The sequence below is a fragment of the Pan paniscus genome, chromosome 14 (genome assembly GCF_029289425.2).
Source record: "Pan paniscus chromosome 14, NHGRI_mPanPan1-v2.0_pri, whole genome shotgun sequence".
NCBI classification, from domain to species: domain Eukaryota; kingdom Metazoa; phylum Chordata; class Mammalia; order Primates; family Hominidae; genus Pan; species Pan paniscus.
In genome coordinates, this window is record NC_073263.2 from 114,144,397 (window position 1) to 114,166,206 (window position 21,810).

The following is a 21,810-nucleotide window of genomic DNA, read 5'->3' on the forward strand; positions in this document are numbered from 1 at the left end:
CCTCATCAACATTGAGACCACAGGGAAATTTGTACTATAAGTGGAAATTCTAGAGAAAGTGGCTAACTTAAATTTTCTTACTTTAACCAGCTCTTGATGAATAATGCATAATATACAAGATGCTTATCAAGTTTGACTTAGAAAATGAGAAAGTAAATTTACTGAAATAAGAAGGAGAGAAAAAAACTCCAAATTATTCAAGGACTTGAGATCTACAATAACAACAAAATATCACAAGCACTTAAAAAAAGCTGACCAAGAGAAATTCCTCTCCTTAGTCATTTAGTCTACATGGAAAAAATCATCATCATTTATGGAGAACTTTATTTAATAAAATAGGCTGGCTGTGTGTAAAACACCCTCTTGTCCTATGTTCCTGTCAACAAAACGAAAATTCAACTTCTGCCTAACACCAGATGCCTAGATGGCCTGCAGCTTCCCTTCCAGCTGTCTGATAACATTGAACAGATAAAATCCTCCTTTAAGAAACAGAGATCTTTTAAGAGTCTGGCAGGCCAAAGAAGTTCTGCTTCAAAAATTAAAGATCTGCAATTCTATTAGGACAAAAGGGAGCTTGGGAGCTCCCATGGGAAAGATTCCGTGTCTAGTCTGCAGAGCATCAGGCTTTGATGGGAAACTGGAACACTCAGCGCCATCTCCCCTGCCAGGAGACGGCCACGGACGGAGGTCACCTGCTCCTGCAGCTGTCGTGGCCACTGGCAGGTCTCAGCAGCTCTCATGGTCCCTCAGTCCTGGGGTACCTGGGCATGAGAGGACAGGGACTCAGACTAGAAGAGAGAGATGCTAATAAAAAGGAGAGAGTCAGATCCAAGTGACAGAGAGAGACAGAAAAGAGAGCGACTCGCCAACACCAGCACACTGTGGGCCCTTTGTGAACCCCAGATATCTGAGACAGACAGCTCTCAGTTAATTTAGAAAGTTTATTTTGCCAAAGTTAAGGATGAGTGCCCGTGACTCAGTCTCAGGAAGTCCTGGCATGTGCCCAAGGTGGTTGGGGCACAGCTTGGTTTTATACATTTTAGGGAGACATAACACATCAATCAACACGTGTGAGATGTATGTTGGTTCTGTCCAGAAAGGCGGGACAACTCGAAGCAGGGAGGGAGCTTCCAGGTCATAGGTAGGTAAGAGACAAAAGGTTGCATTCTTTTGAGTGTCTGATCAGCCTTTCCAATTCCAGCCATCAGATATGCATCTATGTCAGTGAGCGGAGGGCGAGTTTGAGTTCTGTCTGTCCTTTGTCCACAGAGAAATTCCTTATGAGGGAGGCATGTCACTTTTTTTTTCTTTCTTTCTTTCTTTTTTTTTAATCTTAGTAGCTTCCTTTTTAAGGAATAGAATGGGATGCAGCTTTGCCCTAAGCAGTTCTCAGCTTGACTTTTCCCTTTAGCTTACTGATTTTGGGGTGCCAAGATTTATTTTCTTTTCACACCTTTCAAGGCATTCCTGCTCTGTCTGCAGAGATGACAGAAAGCTGCACTCAAGCGGGACCCAGCCCCTTTCCATTATGGACGCAGAGAACTGAGGCCCAACACAGTCCTGGCACCCAGCCCCCTTTCCATTACAAACGCAGAGAACTGAGGCCCAAGACAGTTCCTTGGCTGCAGAAGAGAAAGAAAATGAGAAAACCAGGAAGAGCAAGAAAAGGAGGAACAGGAAAGGGAGTTTATCAGTTTCAAATAACACTGTTTAATGAAGCAATTTTTAACTCATTTTTATTTTATTAAGTTGAACCTAATTCAATGTTTTGTGTTGAACCATATGAAATAGCCATTTTTGCCGGTAAAACTGGAGAATTTCATGTAGTTCCCCTTGACGTATCGTTGGTGGGAGTCAGGTCTGACTTGATATATTGTTGGTGGGAGTCAGGTCTGACTTGATATATTGTTGGTGGGGGTCAGGTCTGACTTGATATATTGTTGGTGGGAGTCAGGTCTGACTTGATATATCGTTGGTGGGAGTCAGGTCTGACTTGATATATTGTTGGTGGGGGTCAGTTTTGACTTGGACCCACATGTTTAGACCCTCTGGGTCAGGAATTCACAGACTTTTTCAAATTACCAAATTCAGGAATGAAAGTGTGGATGACACTGTTGACCAGCCTTACAGAAACAGAAAGGGATGTGATGGGGATTGCTAGGAGAACTGTGTGCCAATAAAGTAGGTAACTAAGAGGAAATGGAAATTTTTATAATAATAAAAGCTACTGAAATGAACTCAAGAAGAAACAGAAAATCTGAATACACCTATAACAAGTAAAGAGACTTAATTAGTAATTTTAAATTTTCCTACAAAGAAAAGCCCAGGCCCAGATAGAAGTAATACCAAAACTTCACTAACTCTTCCAAAAAATAGAAGACCACTTCTAAGGAACACCTCCTGATTCACTGTATGAGGTCAGTATTACCCCAATACCAAAAGCAGGCTAATACTGTCATCACAAGAAAACTACCTCAATGAATATAAATGCAGCCGAGTGTGGTGGCTCAGCCTGTAATCCCAGCACTTTGGGAGGCCGAAGTGAGCAGATTGCCTGAGGTCAGGAGTTTGAGACCAGCCTGGCCAACATGGCGAAACCCCATCTCTACTAAAAATACAAAAATTAGCCAGGCATGGTGGCGACACCTGTAATCCCAGCTACTGGGGAGGCTGAGGCAGGAGAATCACTTGAACTCAGGAGGCGGAGGTGCAGTGAGCCAAGATGGCACCATTGCACTCCAGCTGGGCGACAGAGTGAGACTCCGTCTCAAAATAATAATAATAATAATGATAATGCGATTTGCTTTGCTTTTTTTTTTACATTGGCTAATTACAAGACACATTAAGAAGGTACTTGAGCACAATTAACTGGGGGTTGAGGGAGAGGGAAGGCCAGAGGCAGACAGAGCTCTAGTGATGATCCTGTGGGTTGAACCGTACAGTCTAGAGTGGCATGAGGGCGTGCACACGGGTCTCCTCTCCTGGCTTGCAGTCCCACCGGCCTCACACCCCTGCAAGGTACTGTCTTCAAGATTATTATAAATAGCAGTGCTGGGGGACTGCAGGACCAAGGACCTGGATGTACTCAATGTGATTGATTACAATGTGATGTGATTACAAAAACTTAACGTTTCAGCTGGGCGCGGGTGGCTCACACCTGTAATCCCAACACTTTGGGAGGCCAAGGCGGGGTATCACCTGAGCTCAAAACTGGCCTGGCCAACATGGTGAAACCCCATCTCTAATAAAAATATAAAATTAGCCAGGCATGGTGGCACATGCCTATAATCCCAGGTACTTGGGAGGCTGACGCAGGAGAATCGCTTGAACCCAGGAGGTGGAGGCTTCACTGAGCCAAGATCACGTCATTGCACTCCACCCTGGGCAACAGCGAGACTCTGTCTCAAGAAAAAAAAAAAAAAGAAGTAACATTTCTTAGCATAAAGAAAAAAGAGAATACTTCAAGGAAAAAGACAAGTATCAAACTGCAAAAAAAATTTGCAAACATATGACAAGAGGCTAATTTACTGATGCAACAAATTTTACAAAAGAAAAAACCACAGTGGTAAAACTGTCTGAATATGCATCCAGAAATAAACAAAATGGCCAATTGACCAACTTCACGATGAATCTGAGAAATGTCAATTCTAACAGTGATTAAATATTTCACACCTATTTGATTAGCCCTCAGCATTGGAGAGACAGGGAGGTGAATCCGGAACTCTCCTTGGCTGCTGGGGGAGAATAAATTGGTAGAATCTTTTGGGGAGAAATTTGACTTTATAAATGAAAATCATCTATTAAGATGCACACTTTTAAGGTGGAGATTCCACTTAAGACTTCACGCTGAGACAATGGTGATCTGTATGGACAAAAGTTCACTCTGGCATATTTTGCAATAACCAAAAATGAATACAATATGGACATCTATCACAAGGAGACTGGAGAGATGAATATGATAGAGTGATATAATTCAATATGGGTTTTTTATTTTTATTTATTTATTTTTTGAGATGGAGTTTCACTCTTGTTGCCCAGGCTGGAGTGCAATGCGATCTCGGCTCACTGCAACCTCCGCCTCCTGGGTTCAAGCAATTCTCCTGCCTCAGCCTCCCAAGTAGCTGGGATTACAGGTGCCCGCCACCACACCCGGCTAATCTAATTTTTTTTATTTTTAGTACAGACAGGGTTTCACCATGTTGGCCAGGCTGGTCTCAAACTCCTGACCTCAGGTGATCTGCCTGCCTCAGCCTCCCAAACTCTGCTTTTTTTTTTTTTAGTAGCATAGGAGGACCTGATACCTCCCTGCAGCCAAAACCCCTCCTAGCTCCGGGTGGACAGGAGGTGAGAGGGAGAGGAATCACCACAAGAAAAGGTCAGAATCGTCTGAGAGAACGTTTCTCCTTGGGGGAATCCCACAGCAGTGGAATAAAGCAAAGAACCTAGGAGACAGATGCCTCCTGCCAGGGGGCCTGATGTGGGTGCCTTGTTTACTAAGCATTTATTTATCACTGCTAAACACCCCCAGCCCGGTGGCTGAGCTGACCTCAAGATCTGAGATAAAGCTAGGGTGGGTAGAAGCAGAAAGTACAACTGCATAATTTCAGTGCCAATGAATAAAGGAAAACTGTTGTTGGCTAAATGGATCAAGCAGCCCACCCCACAGCCCCAAATACAGCATACGGTAGGAAAACAAATAAGTTATTTCCACTGGTATTGATGCTTTTGGGTCTTTTTGAGAATAATTTACTATAATTAGTGTAGAAAACCTTTGATTTTAGAAAAATGTTTTAAATAAATTAATTTTTTCACAGTCTACTGTTGATACAGGAGTTAAGAAGAAATTAGGCAGATAGTAAGGGTGTAGAAGTCCTCAGTACGGTTTTCCTTTTAATGAAAATCAGCCCCAAATCATTTTCCTTTCTAACAAAGAGCAGCCTGTGAAATCGAGCGGCAGACATAGATGCAGGCAGTTGTGCCAATCATTTTCAAGATGGCGGCCCCCTCTTGTCTGTAATCCCAGCTACTCGGGAGGCTGAGGCAGGAGAATTGCTTGAACCCAGGAGGCGGAGGTTGTAGTGAGCCGAGATCGCATCACTGCTCTCCAGCCTGGGCGACAGAGTGAGACTCCATCTCAGATAAATAAATAAATAAAGCAGGACTCAATTACAAATCCAAAAAGTGCTGGTGCTCTCAGACAACAGTGGAGGAAATTACCTCTCAGCTCTCCTTTAAGGCAAACGGGTCGTGTCAAGGTCAGGAAGAGCAAATGCGTCTCCACTCAAAGGTGCGATTCCAGAGCTGCCGGTGGCTGGGGCCCGTCCGCAGCCTTCCCTGAGCTCCCCTGTGAATGCTGTGCGGATTGTTCAGACGGAGATCACTGACCACCTACTAAGCGCCAGGTGTCTGGGGGAGCACGTCACTGAACACCTACTGAGCTCCACGCGTCTTGAGGAGCACTTTCCACCGATTTTGTCCCTGATGGCAGAGCCGCTGTGGGACTCAAGGTCATAGAATTCTCTTCATCACACAGACAAGGACATGGAGGGTGGAGATGGCCGAGGGTGGCTACGGGCATCTTATCAGGAAGGAGTCTGCCTGGGACCCCACTCAGGGCTTACACCCACACACACACTCTCCATGCCTGGGACCCACACAGGGCGCACACACACACACACACACACACACACACACACACACACACACACACACACACACATATCCTCCACCTGATTCTTCTGCCTCCTGGATTCTGTCTGGGGCTGAGACCCAGGTAGCGGCCAGCACCAGGTGTCTTTCTGAAGCAGCCAGTACAGAGACCCAAGACAAGGCCCTGGGGCCTCCTTCCTGATGGGGCCTCCTTCCTACTAGGACCTCCTTCCTGGTGGGGTCTCCTTCCTGGTGGGACCTCCTTCCTGATAGGGCCTCCTTCCTGTTGGGGCCTCCTTCCTGATGGGGCCTCCTTCCTGGTGGGACCTCCTTCTTGATGGGGCCTCCTTCCTGGTGGGGCCTCCTTCCTGATGTGGTGGGGCCTCCTTCCTGATAGGGCCTCCTTCCTGATAGGGCCTCCTTCCTGGTGGGGCCTCCTTCCTGGTGGGACCTCCTTCCTCGTGGGACTTCCTTCCTGGTGGGGCCTCCTTCCTGGTGGGACCTCCTTCCTGGTGGGGCCTCCTTTCTGATGGGACCTCCTTCCTGGTGGGACCTCCTTCCTGGTGGGGCCTCCTTCCTGGTGGGACCTCCTTCCTGATGGGGCCTCCTTCCTGGTGGGGCCTCCTTCCTGATGTGGTGGGGCCTCCTTCCTGATGGGGCCTCCTTCCTGGTGGGGACTCCTTCCTGGTGGGACCTCCTTCCTGGTGGGGCCTCCTTTCTGATGGGACCTCTTTCCTGGTGGGGCCTCCTTCCTGATGGGGCCTCCTTCCTGGTGGGGCCTCCTTCCTGGTGGGACCTCCTTCCTGGTGGGGCCTCCTTTCTGATGGGACCTCTTTCCTGGTGGGACTTCCTTCCTGGTGGGGCCTCCTTCCTGGTGGGGCCTCCTTCCTGATGTGGTGGGGCCTCCTTCCTGATGGGGCCTCCTTCCTGGTGGGGCCTCCTTCCTGGTGGGACCTCCTTCCTGGTGGGGCCTCCTTTCTGATGGGACCTCTTTCCTGGTGGGGCCTCCTTCCTGATGGGGCCTCCTTCCTGGTGGGACCTCCTTCCTGGTGGGACCTCCTTCCTGGTGGGGCCTCCTTTCTGATGGGACCTCTTTGCTGGTGGGACTTCCTTCCTGGTGGGGCCTCCTTCCTGGTGGGGCCTCCTTTCTGATGGGACCTCTTTCCTGGTGGGGCCTCCTTCCTGGTAGAGCCCATGGGGAGGAGGTAGGGACGGGACTCCCCCTCCTAAGGAGTCTGTCTGCCATGTGCATAGAGACACCTGACACCAGGGTCACAAAGGACCTGCCTTCCCCTTAGTCCCAAACTGAGGGGTTCCCAGAAGGATGGGACTTGCGGTGTTAAAACCAGGAATGTCCCAGGGAGGTGGGAGTGAGCCCAGAGCCCAGGCTTTTGCTGGAGCCCCCGAGTCGCAGGGCAGTGGCCTGGACTATCTCACCAGCTGGAGGGACACTGCCACCTGCCAATGGTGGCACTGCTAATTTCCAGTCACCGCAGTCAGCTAAGATTCATCCCACCCGCCTAGGGTCTAGGCCTCAAACCCACGTCATCTGGGGTGTCTGCAGCTGTCAGCGTCTTGGAATGTGCACCCGCAGGGCTCACACGCTGAGCGAACTTGGCTCTGTGATTAGAGCCCCGGGCTTCTGTGTGAAGATTTAATTTCACTTGTTAAATAATTTACAGCTCTGGCAGGCAGCTGAAGAAGTTTCATTTGCAAATGCCAGTGTTTTTAGCTTAGCTTTTTCCCTCAAAACTCTGAGTTTGAAAGAATAAACTTAAAAAGGATACGTTTCCAGGCTTTCTTCTCCCTTCATTGAATGGTGTTTCTTCACGTAGCTTGAGAAAATGGCCTGGAGTCAGTTACAGGAAATAAAGTGAAAATTAGAGACTCACAGCCATATTGGCAAGAATGAGAGAGAGACAGACAGACAGAGAGGAAGGTAGGAAGAAAGGAAGGCACATAGAAACCTGGGTTTGTATTATAAGTGTGCATACACATGTGTAACCCTCTAGTACATAACGGGAATATGGAGGAGATATTGGGACCCCCTGTGAGACAGTGCACCAGTTTGAGACAATACATTGTGTACTTGGAAATAAGAGAGAACATGCTATGAGTTGTATTTATGTGCTACTTTGTTTATTTGTTGTTGTTTTTCCCTGTCAGCAGCAGAATATGTGATATTTTGTCTAAACATGACTATGTCCATATGTGACAGGCCTGAGGGGAAGCATGGTGTTTCTAACCTGTCTCTCCCTCTTCACTCCCTGCCCCACCTCCTGCCCCTCCCTGTCTCCCAGACCCTTCCCAGGCTTCTTAGGCAGCACGTGGTGGCCAGCAGAGGAAAACAGGATTCCAGAACAGTCATGCCATCTCTTTCAGACAAACACATGTTGTTAATACCAGCTTCCCTAACTTGAAATAAATTCATACATTTATCTACCCTCACAGACAGTTTTTGAAAATCTCTGTAGTGTCCAGACTGAAACAGAAAAGAGAAGCCAAGATAAACCAAAGATCACAGGGATCCCCGAAGCTCTCCGGGGGCAGGGATGATCCTCCCCGGGGGTCGGAAATTCCTAGGTAACTTTTGACTCTCCAAAAACTTAACCACTGATAGCTTCCTGCTGACCGAAAGTCAATTAACACATATTTTATATGTTATATGTACTGTACACTGCATTGTTATAATAAAGTAAGCTAGAGAAAAGAAAATGTTATTAAGAAACTCAGAAGAAAGAGAAAATGCACTTATAGGACTGTACTGCACTTATGGATGCCGTAAGTTTACTTTCTTTATAAGATGAATCGTCTGTCTGAAATAGCGGCAACCACAGCTGCAGACCTCGATCTACGGTACATACCAAGCATTTCCACTTTTTCTGTTATGTCGTGACATTTTTCTGCTGCTTGGGGGGGGGTTCCAGCATCACCAGTGGCACTTCGTGTGGGTCCTATGGTGCTATTCAAACACGAGAAATACGTGAGAACTGCAAGAGGTCACTTTTTCCTACTGAACGCGATTTACTGAAGAGACACCTGTTCACATGGAGATGATTAGCGTCACACCGAGTTTTAAGGGATTCCTCAGGATGCTCACGCTCACCATGACAGCTACAGGAGGTAGCTGTAAAGTCTTTGCAGTAGTACAGTACTCACTACAGTTAATTTTTATTCTATTATTATTATCTTTTTTGACATGGAATCTCGCTCTGTCACCCAGGCTGGAATGCAGTGGTGCGATCTTGGCTCACTGCAAGCTCCACCTCCCAGGTTCACACTATTCTCCTGCCTCAGCCTCCGGAGTAGCTGGGATGACAGGTGCCTTCCACCACGCCCGGCTAATTTTTTTGTATTTTTAATAGAGACGGAGTTTCACTGTGTTAGCCAGGATGGTCTCGATCTCCTGACCTCGTGATCCACCCGCCTCTACCTCCCAAAGTGCTGGGATTACAGGCGTGAGCCACCGCGCCCGACACTCACTACAGTTATTTTTATGCAGTTATGACATCATGCTGCATCTTTTTTTGTTATTGTTTTGTTTTGTTTTGTTTTGAGATGAGTCTTGCTCTGTCGCCCAGGCTGGAGGGCAATGGCACAATCTCGGCTCACTGCAGCCTCTGCCTCCTGGGTTCAAGCAATTCTCCTGCCTCAGCCTCCCAAGTAGCTGGGATTACAAGTGTGCACTACCACACCTGGCTAATTTTTGCATTTTTAGTAAAGACGGGGTTTCACCATGTTGGCCAGGCTGGTCTCAAACTCCTGGCCTCAGGTGATCCACTCCCCTTGGCCTTCCGAAGTGTCAGGATTACAGGCGTGAGCCACCGCACCCGGCCTCACACTGCATCTTCATATTGGTTTACATTTCTCTCAACTGTGAGTGGCACCATGTACAGTCTGTGTTTGTGTGCATACGTTTTCATAAACTTTAACTTTTTATAATCATTTGTGTATATTTTATTTTGGTAAATAATAAAATGGACTGGTATCTACGTATATTTTATGTCTTCATGAGATATCTAACCTTTTCTTAATTTTTAAAATATTTCTAGGCTACACATTTTATCTGCAAGTTTTTTCAAATGGTTGCAAATCTCCGAAGTTTTCCAGTACATTCGTTGAAAAACATCTCTGTGTAAGTGGACACATGCAGTTCAAACCCGTGTTGTTCAAGGTCACCTGTAGCAGTTTTGATTTTTATTTATTTTGGATTTCTAATCATTCTTTTTATTTTTAATTGATAGAATAATTGTACTTATTTATGGGGTGCAATATGTTTTTTTAATTGAAAGCAAGTTTATTAATAAAGAAATTAAAGAGTGGCTACTCCATCAACAGAGCAGACACAATATGATATTTTGATACATGTATACATTGTGTAATGATCAAATCAGAGTAATCAGCATACTTATGACCTCAAATTCTTATCATTTTTTATGATGGGAACATACAAAATCCTGTCTTCTAGCTAGTTTGAGATATATAATACCTTATTATTGATTATATTCACCCTACCATGCAATAGGACACCAGAATTTATACTTTCGATCTAATTGTAACTTTGTACCGATTGACCAATCTCTCCCTGTTTTCCCCTTACTAACACCCTCCCCAGCCCCTGGTAACTGCTATCCTACTCTCTACTTCTATGAGATCAGGATTTTTAGATTTCACAGATGAGTGAGACACGGGGTATTTGGCTTTCTGTGTCTGGCTTACTTAACATAATGTCCTCCAGGTTCATCTATGTTATTGTAAATAACAGGATTTTGTTCTTTTTTATGGCTGTATAGTACTCCATTGTGTTTATATACCACATTTTCTTTATCCATGCATCTGTTGTTGGATACTTAGGTTGATTCCATATCTTGGCTTTTGTGAATAGTGCTGCAATAAACATTGGAGAGTAGTCATCTCTTAGACATACTGATTTCATTTCTTTCGGATATATACCCAGAAATGGGATTGCTGGATTATATGGTAATTCTATTTTTAATTTTTTGAGGAACCTCTATACTGTTTTCCATAATGGCTATACATTCCCACCAGCAGTGCACAAGAGTTCCTTTTTCTCCACATCCTTGTCAACACTTATTATCTCTTGTCTTTCCAATAATAGCCATTCTAACAGGAATGAGGTAATGTCTTCTCGTATTTTGATTTGCATTTCCCTGATGATTAGTAATGTTGAGCATTTTTTCACATGCATGTTGGCCATTTATATGTTTTCTTTTGAAAAATGTCTGTTAAGGTCTTTTGCCCATTTTTACATCTGATTTTTTTTTTTTTTTTTTTTTTTTGCTGTCGAGTTGTTTGAGCTCCTTATATATTCTGGATATTCATCACTTGTCAGATAGATCATTTGCAAATATCTTCTCCCGTTATATATGTTGTCTTCACTCTGTTGCTTGTTTCCTTTGTTGTACAGACACTTTCTAGTTTGATGTAATCAAAATTGTCTATTTTTGCTTTTGTTGCCTATGCTTTTGAGTCTTTTTCTTTTTCTTTTTTTTTTTTTTTTGAGATGGAGTCTCACTCTGTTGCCCAGGCTGGAGTGCGGTGGCACGATCTCGGCTCACTGCAACCTCTGTCTCCTGGGTTCAAGCGATTTTCCTGCCTCAGCCTCCTAAGTAGCTGGGACTATAGGTGTGTGCCACCACGCCCGGCTAATTTTTTGTATTTTTAGTAGAGACAGGGTTTCACCGTGTTAGCTAGGATGGTCTCGATCTCCTGACCACATGATCTGCCTGCCTCGGCCTCCCAAAGTGCTGGGATTACAGGCGTGAGCCACCGCACCCAGCGCTTTTGAGTCTTATTCAAAAAAATCCTTGTCTAGTCTAGTGTCATTAAGTATTTCTTCTATGTTTTCTTCTAATCATTTCATAGTTTTCTGTCTTACATTTAAGTCTTTAATCCATTTTGAGTTGATTTTTGTATATAGTGAAAAATAGGTGTCCAGTTTCATTCTTCAGCCTGTGGACATCCAATTTTCCCAGCACCATTGATTGAAGAGGCTATCTTTTCCTTAATGCGTGTTTTAGCATCTTTGGTCTGAGTGTTTGTTTTTGTACCAATATCATGCCATTTTGTTTACTACAGCTTTGTAGTATGTTTCAAAGTCAGGTAGTGTGATGCCTCCAGCTTTATTTTTATTTAACGCAGGCTCACTTTGGCTATTCTGGGTATTTTATGAATGTGAACTTTAGAATTTTTTTTTCTGTGAAAAATGTCATTGGCATAGGAATTGCATTGAATCTGTATATCACTTTGGGTAGTATGGACATTTTAATAATATTAATTCTTCTAATCCACGAACACAAGATATCTTTCCATTTATTTGTGTAAACTTCAATATTTTTCATCAATGTTTTATAGTTTTCAGTGTACAGATCTTTTACCTCCTTGGTTATATTTATTCCTAGGTATCTTTTTTTTTTTAGTAGCTATTATGAATGGGATTGTTTTCTTGATTTCTTTTTCAGATACTTTGCTGTTAGTGTACAGAAGCATTACTAATTTGTTTAGGTTAATTTTGTATACTGCAGCTTTACTAAATGTGTTTATTAGTTGGTGTTTTGGTAAAGTCCTCAGGGATATATATCAGTGATTGTGTTGCCTGCAAGCAGGAACAATTTGAGTAAGTTCAGAAGCAATACTGTGCAAGAAGTGGAGAAAAAGGGTACAGTGGTACAAAGGGATACTAGAATTTTTTAAAACTCTGTATAGTTTGCATTTTTAAGCCATGCAAAAATGCTTTCTGTTTAGGACAGGCACAGTGGCTCACGCCTGTAATCCCAGCACTTTGGGAGGCCAAGGCGGGCAGATCACTTGAGGTCAGGAGTTCGAGACCAGCCTGAACAATATGGTGAAACCCCATCTCTACTAAAAATATAAAAATTAGCTGGGCATGGTGGTGTGCGTCTGTGATCCCAGCTACTCAGGAGGCTGAGGCTGGAGAATTGCTTGAACCTGGGAGGTGGAGGTTGCAGTGAGGCAAAATCATGCCACTGCACTCCAGTCTGGGCGACAGAGCCAGACTCCATAAAAAAAAAAAAAAAAAAATGCTGGCCAGGCACGGTGGCTCACGCCTGCAATCCCAGCACTTTGGGAGGCTAAGGCAGGTGGATCACGAGGTCAGGAGTTCGAGACCAGCCTGGCCAGCATGGTGAAACCCCGTCTCTACTAAAAATACAAAAAAAAAAAAGAAAAAAATTAGCTGGGCATGGTGGCTCATGCCTCTAGTCCCAGCTACTCAGGAGGCTGAGGCAGGAGAATCACTTGAACCCGGGAGGTAGAGGTTGTGGTGAGCCAAGATCACGTCATTGCACTCCGGCCTGGGCAACAAGAGCAAAACTCCGTCTCAGAAAAAAAAAAAAAGCTTTGTGTGTATATGTAAACTGGACAAGGTCTAGACTCAGAGAATTATAAGGTGCCTGTGCTCCTGCATGAAAGTCCTGGGTGACATTGAAGACACCTAAATGATAGCCGGCATCCCTGGTGCCACTCACTAAATGCCCTTCGACTACTGACAACAGAAATGCCTCGGTATGTTTCCAAAATGCCCCCGGGAGATGCCACCACCTCTGTTGAGAAGACTGACATCCGAGGGTAGAGAATCACTACTGTGAGAAGGAAAACAAAAGGTGTGTCCTTGAATGTGCTGCCGGAGCGTCCAGTGTCTCATACGGCCCCAAGTGTGGGACCCACCAAAGAGAAAGTGATCGGATATCTATGAGTCGATCTCGTCAATGTCCCCACCTTGAAAAGTACAATCCAATGTTGGAACCACTTCCCACCCACCTTCCTCTTCTTTCTCCTCAGCTAGGAAAAGAGGGTGGCGCAGGTCAGTGAGCCCAGGCCAACAGCACACTCATCTCATCCCAGACAGCTTAGACTTGGCTGCTCACAGCACCATCCACTGCAGTGGCAGCAGCATTACCCAGACATGTTTTAGAACCACGGAATATCAGGCTCTGCCCCAGACTCACTGCATTGGAATCTGTCTTTGCACAACATCTCCTGGTGATTCTGTGCACACGGAAGCGTGAGAAGCACTGCCTTAGAAGAGTCAAATGAGGAGCTACCTTCCTCCTGTGGCAGATGGAGTGAACCCTGATCATCGTTGCTCAAGACGTCCCAGCAGTTAACAAACAGGACACTCTGTTGCATCCCACATCTGGTGGGTTCTCCCTGATAACAAGGCTGAGCGAAGTTCCATCCCACATGGAACGGCCAGGTGTGGTTCTGCATGCATTCTGGCCACTCGAAGCTGGGGCGTCGTCAGGGGCGTGCTGCTTACGTGAACACGGATGTGCTCCCCACCCTGCACATCCTTGGCCTGCAGGAACTTGGTGAACCTGCATCGTTGGGAGAGCTGCGCGTGCACCACCTCCCTCCAGGTTGGGCTGGGTTGCAGGCTGCTCCCTTTCCCTGCACGGGACCGTGCTCTGCGCTCAGCGCTTCTCCTGGAAGCCTCGCCAAGCCTGCCTCTGCGGCAGCAGGTGCTTTTCTGGTGGCTTCTGCATCACAGGCTTCCCCTGTGATTCTCCTCCAGTGTCTACTGCTGAGTTAAGAGAAGAAATGTTTCTCAATTCTTTCTTCCCAGGTTTAATGTTTCTTCCTGATGTTTGCAGTTTACCAGCTGTCCTGGTCAGATGAAGCAAGTATCACGGCACTAATAAAAGGGTTGTGCTTTATCCTTAAAAATATAATTACAAGTCCCACATATTTTCTTTTTCAGCCTTTACCAAGTAAGTTTTCAGCTTTACCAAATAAGTTTTCAGCTTTTACCAAGTAAGTTTTCCCCGTATGCCCACCATTCGATGTTCCAGTTCTTCCCTGTGGCAGATGTAACCCAGGTATCATCTGTGGTCTCCCTGCCCTTTGAAATTGCTGAGAAAACTGGGCTCAACCCCCTTTCTATCTTGCTGTTTCCTTCTCCAGATTCAGTAAAACTCTGACAGCTGAGTAAATAAAGCAAGGCAGCTTGTGTATGTGGGTGCGAGAGGAAGTGTGTGAGTGAATGCAGGCCTGTGTGCAAGTGCACTCATGAGTGTGTGTGTAAGGATGTGTGTGTCCGTGTGTGTAAGGATGTGTGTGTCCATTGTGAGTGTGTGGGAGTGTGTAAGGATATGTGTGTCCATGTGAGTGGGAGTGTGTAAGGAAGTGTGTGTGCATGTGTGAGTGTGTGGGAGTGTGTAAGAATGTGTGTGTCCATGTGAGTGTGGGAGTGTAAGGATGTGTGTCCATGTGTGAGTGTGTGGGAGTGCATAAGGATATGTGTGTCCCTGTGTGAGTGTCTGGGAGTGCATAAGGATGTGTGTGTCCATGTGAGTGTGTGGGAGTGCATAAGGATGTGTGTGTGTCCATGTGTGAGTGTGTGGGAGTGTGTAAGGATGTGTGTGCCTGTGTGTGGGAGTGTGTAAGGATGTGTGTCTGTGTGAGTCTGGGAGTGTGTAAGGCTGTGTGTGTCCATGTGTGAGTGTGTGGGAGTGCATAAGGATGTGTGTGTCCATGTGTGAGTGTGTGGGAGTGTGTAAGGATGTGTGTGTCCATGTGTGAGTGTGCGGGAGTGCGTAAGGATGTGTATGTCCGTGTGTGTGGGAGTGCATAAGGATGTGTGTGTGTCCATGTGTGAGTGTGCAGGAGTGCATAAGGCTGTGTGTGTTTCCATGTGTGAGTGTGCGGGAGCATGTAAGGATGTGTGTGTCCATGTGAGTGTGTGGGAGTGTAAGGATGTGTGTGTCCATGTGTGAGTGTGTGGGAGTGCGTAAGGATATGTGTGGCCCTGTGTGAGTGTCTGACAGTGCATAAGGATGTGTGTGTCCGTGTGTGGGAGTGTGTAAGGATGTGTGTCCGTGTGTGTGGGAGTGTGTAAGGATGTGTGCGGGAGTGTGTAAGGATGTGTGTGTCCATATGTGAATGTGTGGGAGTAAGGATGTGTGTGTGTCCATGTGTGAGTGTGCGGGAGTGCATAAGGATATGTGTGTGTCCCTGTGTGAGTGTGCAGGAGTGCATAAGGCTGTGTGTGTGTGTCCATGTGTGGGTTTGTGGGAGTGTATAAGGATGTGTGTGTCCGTGTGTGAGTGTGTGGGAGCACGTGAGGATGTGTGTGTCCGTGTGTGAGTGTGTGGGAGCATGTGAGGATGTGTCTGTGTCCGTGAGTGTGTGTGAGTGTGTAAGGATGTGTCTGTGTCCGTGTGTGTGGGAGTGCGCGAGAATGTGTGTCCGTGTGTGAGTGTGTAAGGATGTGTCTGTGTCTATGTGTGAGTGTGTGGGAGTGCGTGAGGATGTGTGTATGTCCAGAGCTGTCCAGAGCTCTGTTCTGGGGGGGAAAGTGCTGAGATCAGAAGCAAATCAAGCAGGATAGAGACACTAAGAGCAAAGGAAAGGAAAGCCCAGACCACAGTGATGGAGAACAGAGGAGGTTCATCTCAGAAAGCACGAGGCCATCTTTTCATTCACTTTGTGGACACAACAGAAGTAACAGAAGATGGACCTCTCTGCCAGCAAGTTAGATAACTTAGGTAAAATGAGCCAGTTCCTAGAAAAACAGAAACTGCTAAAAGAGACTCAAAAAGAAATGGAAAATCAAGTAGACTAACAACAAACAGAGGTTTAATTAGTAATTAAAACTTTTCTGCAAAGAAAAACCCAGGCCCACATGGCTTAACTTGTAAATTCTACCAAACATTTGAAGAAGAAGAATACCAACCTTCACAAATTCTTTCAAAAAGAAAGAAAGAAAAATAGAAGAGGAAGAAACACATTCTAACTCATCCAATGAGATCAGTATCATCCTAACACCAAAATCAGACTGACTTGTGATCAAAGGAAGAGAAAACTACAGGCCAATATCCTCATTGAATATCAGTGCAAAATTCTCAAAAAAATACTGGCAAACCAAATCCAGCAACATCGAAAAAACATTATACAACACAGCCGAGTGGGATTTATCTCAAGAATGCAAGGGCAGTTCAATACGCGAAAATCAACGTAACACAACACTTCCAAAGAGTACGGGATAAAAACCACGTAGTCATCTCAATAGGCACAGAAAAAGCATTTGAGAAAATCCAACACCCCTTCAGAATAAAGCGCCTAAAAAACTGGGAATAGAAGAGAACTTCCTCAGCCCGGCAAGGGGCATCTACAGACAAGCCACAGTTATAGACAAGAATCTGAACGCTTTCCCTGTAGCTCAGGAGCAGAAGGAGGAGGTCTGCTCTCCTGTTTCTATTTAATGTTGTAATGGAGGCTCTAGATAAAACAGTTAGTACAGAATAAGAAGAGAACGAAAGACAGAAAGAGAGAAAGAAAGGCAAGGTCTTCATGCTGGAAATGAAGAAATGAAATTATCTCTGTCTGAAATTTCATGAGAACAGTGCAGACCGAGGCAGGGTGGGCGCAGTAGAAGTGAAGCAGGGTTGGCCAGGAGCTGATAATGATGGATGAACTTTTCCTCTAATTTTTTACATGCTTAAAATTTTATGCAACCTTTGGCCAGGTGCGGTGGCTCACACCTGTAATCCCAGCACTTTGGGAGGCCGAGGCAGATCACCTGAGGTCAGGAGTTCGAGATCAGCCCAGCCAACATGGCAAAACCCTGTCTCTACTAAAAATACAAAAATTAGTCCAGCATGGTGGTGCATAACACCCGTAATCCCAGCTACTTGGGAGGCTGAGGCAGGAGAATCGCTTGAACCTGGGAGGCAGAGGTTGCAGTGAGCCGAGATCACACCACTGCACTCCAATCTGGGCAACAGAGTGAGATTCTGTCTCAAAAAAAAAAAAATTATGTAACTTTTAAATAAAATTTAATATTGGAAGATGTTTTTAAAGGAGTAATACACATTATCAGAAAATTCAGAGATTTCTAAATCAAAAGAGAAACCATGCCACCTTTTCCTTGTTCTTTTTGAGGCAGGTTAGCCCCAGTTCATGATTGGGGTCTAAAGCTATTGGTTAATTTTACACAAATCAGAACCCATTAACTTTTCATTTAATCCAAGTCTATCACAAAACATCTAGTGAAATACTTACTGATTTTATTTTATTAATAGGGAAAAACCCAACAGTCCGCGCTCATAACAAACAGGTATGTAGAGATGTAAGTTGTTGCCACTGTTTTCCCTGTCATTCTTCCTTACGGAACATAAATAATTCACAAATCCGTCCCTCTCCTCTTCCCCTAATTAACCTGTAATTAACCCAATGAATTCTTTAAGAACTCGGTTCCGATGTCACTCTCCTGGGGATTGGCTTCCCAGCGCTTCCTGGCTGGGTCTCAAGCCTCTGCCACACGTAGGAGGCTCCGTCACTTTTCCCCAGCATCTAACTCAGGGGGTTGCCGCAGGCTCCTTTGTAAGATCAGGGGCCACGGTGGGGCTCCCTCATCGGCCTGCATCGTCCTTACTTGGCCAAGGGCTGTGCCTGGCACACACAGGACAGGGGATGAGCCTGGCAGGGCTGAGTGAGAAGATGTGAGAAGGGACAGATGAAGAGACAAACGAACTCACATTGTTACTCGCCAATGCCTCGCCCGTCGTTATTGTACACCACACAATCTACAAAAAGGAAGTTTCCATGTTTTTCAGTATCTTCTCTATACCTTTATAAAGTACATCAAACTTAGCCATTTAAACTTATTTATTTGGTTTACGATCCCTCTGTTTTTAATCTTTTAATATTTCCATATACTTGATAGGATACTTCCCTTTGATCATTTTATATTTTTATCCAAGTAAAATTCTAGGCCAGGCATGGTGGCTCACACCTGTAATCCCAGCACTTTGGGAGGCTGAGGCAGGCCAGTTACCTGAGGTCAGGAGTTCGATATCAGCCTGACTAACATGGCGAAACCCCATCTCTACTAAAAATACAAAAATTAGCCAGGCGTGGTGGTGGGTTCCTGTAATCCCAACTACTCAGGAGGCTGAGGCAGGAGAATCTCTTGAACCCGAGACCGTGCCATTGCACTGCAGCTTGGGTGACAGAGTAAGACTCCGTGTCAAAAAAAAAAAAAAAAAAAAGTAAAATTCTACTTGGCCAGAACTATTATTAGGTTTTTTTTTAATGTCATGGTGTCATTAATTAATTTAATTGGCCCCTTCCAAAAGGAAGCTTATTAAAACATTTAATAGAACCTTAAAGAAAATCCTCACTTGTTGTATTTATTTTGTTAAATTGGTTCGAGTTTAAGAAATCCTCATTGAAGCTTTACTTTACTTACAGAATGTCAGTAAATTTACCAGGAAAAACACTTGTACTGTCATTATGTGAGTGAGCCCCAGAAGATGAGGATGCTGCATAATTAATGCCTCCAGCTCTTAACATATGCAGCCATCTGTGCTCTCCCCTACGCAGTCTGCTGGTTTGTTAATAATGTATTCACGTTTGTCTGCAGCCCATACGAGTTGTATGACAGGAGAGATCAGAAAACACAATCCATTTCACGCAGTCTAAGTTACTGGTCGGGTGTGGAGAACAGGTCAGTTTATTATTAACTGTAGTTTCAGGTGAGAGTGACATGACTCAAAACAATGTGACCAAACTAAGAGAAGAACATGAAATCCACGCTCATACAGACAGTGCAGAGGCCAGCAGCCCAGGCTGGAAGTCCTGAGGATCCCAGCCTCCGTCCAGCTCACCTTGCTTTGAAGACAGCGCCACCACTGTCCCAGCTCCCAGTGACATGAGAGTGGATGGGGTCACCCTGGCTCCTGCCTGGGTGCCCTTGTTCTACCCCCGCCTCTGCTGCATTTCTTGGGTAATTCACTCTCCTTCCAGGCTCCTGTCAGAGAAGGCCCTGGTGCTGTCATTGCCAAGTTTTTTCTTTTTCTTTTTTTTTTTTGAGACAGAGTCTCGCTCTGTCACCCAGGCTGGAGTGTAGTGGCACGATCTAGGCTCACTGCAACCTCCGCTTCATGGGTTCAAGCGATTCTCCTGCCTCAGCCTCCCAAGTAGCTGAGATTACAGGCACGCACCACCATGCCCAGCTCATTTTGTATTTTTAGTAGAGACAGGGTTTCACCATGTTGGCCAGGCTGGTCTCGAACTCCTGACCTTAGGTGATCCACCCGCCTCGGCCTCCCAAAGTGCTGGGATCACAGGAGTGAGCCACTGCACCCAGCCCCCTGAATGTAGTCTTAATAGATTAACAGTCCTCGTTCCCAGATCAGATAGGAGAGCCGCAAGACCGGGTCCAAGTTGCCCTGTGCTGTGAGGAGAAGCCGTGATTGCTCCACTGAGGCTGAGAGACGACCTTGGAGTGGAGAGGGTTAGAGGGCAGGCCAAGGGTTGTCGGGTCACAGTAGGAAGTGAAGCTGGCACGATTCCAGTTGCCGTCAACTCCCTGCTGGGATGTAATCTGCATGCAGGTTGGAGTCATCAGAAACCAGAACATTCTCTGACAGAAAACAGGGAAACCACAGAGCACCCGTCTTGTTGACAGTGCTGTCCGGGGCTCGCTCCTGAAGAGGCTGTGAGATCCGGGGGTGCATGTGATCTTCTGGCTGGGGAGGTACCAAGGCCACAGACCCCGATACCTGTGCGGAACCATGTACTCCCCGCCCAGGCTTGGTGCACTGGAGGGAATGAAAATAAAGAACCTCTTAAAATTTAGTTGGAGAAATAATAAAATATCATTTTCCATAGTCAAACAGAATAGGAAGAAATAATAGCAAACACTCCTCTGACACAGTTCCGAGAGCATTGTGTATATGAATTCATGCAATCCCACCGTCATCCAGTGAGGCGAGGACTGTCATTGTCCCTGTTTCACAGACAAGGGGCCGTGGGCTCCTCTAGCTTTCCCATGCCTCACAGCTGGTACATGCAAACCCATGGCTTGAGCCCCAGCAGTGTGGCTCAGGTCTGCGGCACTGACCCATGTCCAAGTCGTTATGTGCACAAGGGATGCTACAGATGTTTATGAGACACACGTGGCGGTGGCTGTTATACATTATCACTGGAGAGCTGAATCCATCAGGGGTCCCAGTTATAAGCAACTGAAACAAATCATGCTATTGCTTTTTTTTTTTTTTTTATGGAGACAGAGTCTCACTCTGTCGCCCACGCTGGAGTGCAGTGGTGCAATCTTGGCTCACTGTAACCTCCGCCTCCTGGGTTCAAACGATTCTCCTGCCTCAACCTCCCGAGTAGCTGGGATTACAGGCGCCTGCCACCACGCCAGCTGATTTTTGTATTTTTAGTAGAGATGGGGTTTCATCATGTTGGCCAGGCTGGTCTCAAACTCCTGACCTCAGGTGATCTGCCCATCTTGGCTTCCCAAAGTGCTGGGATTACAGGTGTGAGCTACTGCGCCCGGCCAAATCATGCTATCTAAGAGTCAGAGGGAATTAACTGAAAGGATACAGGAGCTCACAGAATTGAAGGAGGCCAGAAAGCCAGGATTAGAAATGGCTCCGAAAATTACCGAGAGAGGTGGAGGGGCCGGAGCTGCAGGCAAGTCTGGCTGTCTGAGCTGCAAACATTCCTTTGGGTCCCTGGTCCAAGAATAACATCCGTGCGCTTTGATCCAACACCACGCACTGGCTGTCCCAGGGAACAGAAAGAGGAGCCTCTCTCCTCACATTCCTTGTAGTCGAAGACCATACCTTGCCCGTTCCACACCAAATGGTCCCCTCCCGTATCAGGTGCCGAAGAAGGGGTGCGTGAGGGAGAGCCGCTCACCTGAAGCAGTAAGGGGCGAGTGGCTGTTGGAACGATCCTCCATCTGAGGCCATGCACAGTGGCACCTCCAGGAGGGAGAGCAAGGCTTTAGAGGCAGGCACGGGTGCCTGCTGGGAAAAATGGAAGCCCAGAAACCATCCCACATCCCCCAGCAGGCCCCACCAAGAGGAGGAAGCTGAGTCCAGCCTCCACAGGCAGAGGGAACGTGATACACAGTTGACGTGTCAGGGGAGCAGCTGGGGTGAACAGGGAGGGCATGGAAGACACCAAGAGACGTGTCCCAGTGCCCCACAGCCTGGGGGGCTCACACCTGCAACAGGGATGACTGTCAGGGTGGGGCTTCGCAAAAAACGGTGGCAACGTGAACGTCCCTCCACCGAAGGAATTCACAAAAGCAGTGCAAGAGGCCATCATAGCATCAGAGAATTACAGTTCTAGCCCTCTCTCTAGCAGAGAAGGCCACACCAT